Raw genomic sequence first — 6,000 nt, forward strand, 5'->3', positions numbered from 1 at the left:
GTTGAAGAATGGGGACGGTAACACAAAATTTTTTCATTTGTAGCATCGGCTCAAAAAAGAAAAAGGAATCATATCAAAAGACATAAAAATGACACAAGAGAGTGGAGGGAAAGCGAAACAGATATTCAGGAGGTTCTTTTGTAGGATTTTCAAATTATCTTCGCTTCTACTCAACCAGCAAACTTCGAGTTGAATGAGGTACTATCAATTGTTCAACCACGAGTAACTACTGAGATGAATCGATCCGAGCTTCTCACTGCAATCGAGGTGAAGTAAGTTGTGTTCAGTATATACCCCCTTAAATCACTCGATCCTGATGGCATGCCCTCACTTTTTTTTCCCCCCCAAAAATTCTGGCCTATCATTGCTAATTATGTCACTTGCTGGGTACCTTTGTGTCTTGAATCATTTGGTGTTATATAGGAAAATGAATCATACACATGTAGTGCTCGTTCCTAAATGTGAGTCATCAGAAGTGGTGGCTCAGCTTTGCCCTATTTGTTTATGCAATGTCATTGTTAAGATAGTTTGAAATGCATAGCTAACCGACTAAAATGTTCACTTCAGATTATTTCTCAAACTCAATATGCTTTTATCCCAAGGAGGCTGATTCCAGATAATGCGTTAGTTCGAACTTAATCATCATCTTAGGATTTCAACTCGGACGAAGGGCGGTAGTGCAGCAATTACACTAGACATGAGCAAAGTGTATGATAGGGTGAAATGGTCATTTCTCAGGGGGGTGCTTCTTAACACTACAAAAAACGCTGGATTTGTAATGTCAAATGTGGAACGACCATATGCTCATTCCAATATGCATTATATTTAGTACAAATTTGTAATGGATAAGTTATGCTGATGTTATTCCAGAGATAATATATATTTTACTAAGTTGTAACGGCCTAAGCCGTTTAAATGGCCGTTACCACATGAATCTTTCAGAAAAATCGTTACATCACAACGATTGTTATAATTTTTCGCGATTTCTGTAATTGTTATTAATTTAGGAACAGACATTTCTTATAATGTCAGCTGTTACAAACAATGTATAAACAACCGCTACAAAGTTTTAAAATAACAAGAAGGTTACAAAACCCGTTAATTATTTGGAATGGCCAATGAAAAAAAAGAGAAGCCGTTACTATAGACGAGTAAAAAGCTGCAAGAAACACGATGTTGTTTTGGTATTACAAAAATTGTGGGAATATGGACTGTTTTTTTACCCAAGTGTATTACAAAAACCATTGTAAATGCGAACTTTATAATAGCTGTATTTTTTAATGACTATATTTCAACGACTACATTTTGCATTCCAAAGGCCGTTACAATTGTAGGTACAAAATATCTTATATATGTGTGTGTTGGAAGTTGTTTTTATCTTATTTCATTTATTGTAAAATTGCTTATTAACCACACGCACTCTCAATATCTCTTAAATTTTCATTTATATGACACTTGATCAGGTAGATTGCTTAATTTTTTTACCGGCTACTGCTGATCTCTTGAGATAGTTGACTAGGTAACAATGACTAATTTAAGTCTTTTGTATTAATTAACTAAATTAATTATAGTTTACTTGTTTTAGTTTTATGATTTTTTATCTTACATGTTATGTATTCTTAATTAGTGATGTAATATTTATACATTTATAGGTCAAATTTATAATTGTATATAAACATGTGCATATGCAGTGATATATCATGTCATGATAATTGGGAAGATGAATATATGATAAGAACCTCCCAATGAGGGCAGGTTTTACACTATAGTTTGAAGATGGGGTTAAAACTTTCATAGAATAGGCCAAATGTCAGCGTGGACATATGGATGGAGACAAAATTAGGTGTCCTTGCCAGAAGTGGAAGAATACAAAGTTTAGAACACCTGAGGATATCCGTTATCACTTGTGTATCGAGAGTTTATGCCAGAATATTATAATTGGACTTTGCATAGCAAGGAGATGGTGCATGAATACTTTGATGTTGTGATTACTTCTCTAGTGCAGGAAGAGCAAACCCCAGTTGCTCATGAGGAGGGTAATTATTCAAATTGGGGAGATGAACAATAGATGAATTGGGCGTAGAGCATTACTACAATACGAAAAAATTGATAAAATATTAGGTTAACCGGTTGAGAATATTGATGCATGTGAGAATAACTGCATCCTATGATGGAAGGACGATGTCGATGTGGAATACTGTAAATTTTGTGAAGACAGTAGGTACAAGCCGACGAGGGAGCGGGACCCTTGCTACAAGAAGCCCCAAATGTCATTCTTTGGTACTTGCCGCTTACTCCCTGTTTGCAGAGGTTGTACACTTTGAGAGCAACTATGGAGCGCATGACATGGTATACCACACACCGGGCGGAGGAGGGCTCAATGTGTTATCCTTCCAATGTAGAGGTTTGAAAGCATTTTGACTGACGTATCTCAATTTTGCAGAAGAGCTGCATAATGTTCGATTGGGCTTTTGCACAGACAATTTTGTGCCGAACAGGAAATACGATCGTACTTATTCATGTTGGCCCGTTATCATTATACAGTACAATTTTTCCTGGATATGTACATGAGTTCTGAGTATATATGTTTCTTATGATGGTGATCCCTAACCCTTCTAATCCGAAACATCTGATTGAAGAGCCGTTGCAATTGTGGGTGTTTGAACGTACAACAATTCCACGGACAAGGCATTCATTATGCGGACAGCGTTGATGGGGACTATGATTGACCTACCCGCCTATGAGATGGCGTCTAGATGGAGTATCGCCGGTATTATGGGGTGTCCAGGTTGCACAATCCGAGATTGACAAGAGAGCAGATCCGCGATTGGGTTGCAAACATTAGTCCTGCGGTTGAACAACCGTTGACACTTCCTCCTAGCTATGTAGCGACCATAAACAGATGAAAAGAAGCATATTCTAGGATATTTCATACTGGGCAACGCATCTGATCCAACACAACCTTGATGTCATGCAAATTGAAAAATATGTTTGACAATATACTCAATACCGTGATGGATATAAAGAAAAAGATGAAGGATAATTTGAATGCACGAAAGGACTTGAAGATCATCTGTAATCGCCCGGAGCTTGAGTTGGATGAACGTAGACGAACGTTATGCCTAAAGCGATCTACGTCCTGATAAAGGAGCAAAAGAGGAGGATATGTGAATTGATTCGTAGTTTTAAGCTTTTCAATGGCTACAAGTCTAACATTGCCCGCTACATCAATATGACGGAGTTGATGATGCACGGCATGAAAAGCCACGACTGTTACTTATTCATGCAAAAATTGATTCCTGTTGCTTTTTGCGAGATGCTTCCCGAGCATTTATAGAGTGTTTTTTTTTTAATAACTGAAACTATATGTTGTGCTACATACAAAATTGTATAATATATGTATGTGCAGGTTTATCCTGGGTTAAACTACATGGACAACGAGCTCCTAAAGTGTCATTATCGGTGTCGTAGTTCAGAGGTGACTATATTCAATTATTACGTTGTGAATCGTTACAATTTCCACACATGGAACGTCACAAGGTCGGCAAGTCAATCATGAATTATGGGGTGTGTGTGAAAAGTTCATCGTATACAGACGAGGACAATAACTTCTATGGGATAATTGAAGATTATCATTCAATTGACATACCCACTTATCCCGAACTTGCACATCGTCTTGTTCAAGTGTCGTTGGGTCAATCCAGTAAGAGGCATAAAAGTACACCCTCGTTATCACCTCGTTGATGCAAACTTCAAAAAGGTGTACCAAAAGAATGAAATATTCATACTGGCATAACATGCAGTACAAGTATACTACACTGAGTATCCAAGTATGAAGCGAGACACTGTGGATTGGATGGCTGTTTGAAAAACTAAAGCTCAGAGTTGTTGTTGAGTCTCGATGGACTGATATCGCATATCAGTTGGAGGAAGTCATACCAATCCCTGAAGTTGCTATGGACAATCAAATGTACAATCTCCATGATCCTGCTGGTATGTAGATCGTTGTTGATCGTTCGATTACACAACAATAGGGTGTAGGTACATGATGGATGCAATATGGTCAAACTAATAATGAAAAAGAGGAGGATGATAAAGATAGTTTCGAGAACTACGAGACTGATGAATATGAAGGTACATAACCTAGTGTTTTGTAATTGAATGTTAAAAAAATTTAATAATTTATTCTTTTGAAAATAATATTTGGAACGACCAAATAAATAAATAGTTACAGTGGCCTTTCCAAACTATGACAGAAAACTTTAGGCGCCAAGAGAGAAAATGGAGGGAAAGGAATTTTTATAACGATCGTGATTTAACAGGCTGTTACAAAGGCCAGTCCATCTGATATTATTGGCAGATAAATGAAAAAGTTTGGAGGAAAATTTTATTTAATTGGTCATTACAAAAACTACCCCAAAAGTCGGTACAAAATTAAAATATTCGAACCTTTTAAAATGCCATTACAACCCTTGATCTATTTCAAAAATTTATATATTTAATTACGATCCAATTCATACCAAATTTAAATATATACGAGAATGTACCTATTAGATCTTATCAGATGGTATGATTTAAAATCACGCGACTGATTCAACAATATACCATATTGAATGATTACTCTTTTATTTCGGGTATGAATCTCTACATCCGTGTACCCAATAAGGCTAAAACTTTGGCCAATGTATTATTTTGTAAGTACGAGATTATATAACGATTTGATCTGAATTTTAACGGCCTGATTAAACCATGCAGTTCAACAATGTAAGACGACAATTATATCAATGTAATACTAACATTTATGAATATATAAATTTATTGCATACTGGGAAAATGTATCAATGTCAACTATAATTTTTTTTATGTATTTTAATAGTATTTTTTCCACATAATGGATATTTTTCTACAATATTAAATTTTTCAGTACGGTACTTTTTGTACATTTTAATAAAAAAAATAATTAAATATTTGGAATACCATTTGTAACAACTTTTTGAACGAAGGGGAGAAAATGACATCGTTTTATAATTTTGGGGTACACTTTGTAACGGTCTTTTTATACGGTTATAATACGATTTCGTTTATGATAATACAAATAATATCTATTGTAACTCTGTTTGTAATGGCTTTATACACGGCTATATAATTGCAATTCCTTTTGGCACGACCACTCAATTATTGTAATACTCGTTGTACCAGTTTTATCGCCGTTTGAAAATATATATATATATATATAACTGATACTTAGCATATTCTCCCCCCTCCCCCTCCCATTTCTTCTTCTCTTCTCCTCTCCCACCAACCCCCCCGTCCCTACCGCTGCCACCACTCTCTCTTTTTCGCTCTCTTTTTTGTTAATATCAGCAAATTCAGTGAATTTTAATTAATGGAGGGACTTATTTGTTATATAGAAGCAAACCTCAGGGTGATAAATATAATTTTTTACCACAGGAAATCTACATGTAATTACACCAAATTTTGGGGGGGTGTAATTATTCCTACAAAAGAAAAAGGAAAGCCTAGAAGACGGAAAATACAAAAGGAGAATTTTATAAATTTTAGGATTTTCTCTCTCCAAATCATAGGGGGAAGTGAAGGAAAGGAATAAGGAAAGCTGCAATAAGGATGGAGGACGGAGTTGGGAGCTGTAATCACCAACGTCCCATCCAAGTAATCGCTTTCTATTAGGTTGTTACCTAATAGTGATAACTCGCGGGGCAGTTATGCATAACCATTGGCCACTATGCTTAGAAGGTGCACCCACGCGCCTAGACATCATTACAGGCTATTAAGTAGTCGTCAACTTGCTTTTGACAAAAGACATGCGTTTCGCGATAAAGGTGTTTGATGATCCCGAGGGGGCTGGAAAACAAGAAGAATTCTATGAGAGGACTTCCTTCTCTGGGAGAAAGATGAGTAGCCAAGACAATGAGTCCCAAAGGAAACTCACTACTCCAAGGAGGAGTGATTACATCTCGTCCTCTTCAGAGTAGAAGAGAC

The sequence above is a fragment of the Sesamum indicum genome, linkage group LG2 (assembly GCF_000512975.1).
Source record: "Sesamum indicum cultivar Zhongzhi No. 13 linkage group LG2, S_indicum_v1.0, whole genome shotgun sequence".
NCBI classification, from domain to species: Eukaryota; Viridiplantae; Streptophyta; class Magnoliopsida; order Lamiales; family Pedaliaceae; genus Sesamum; species Sesamum indicum.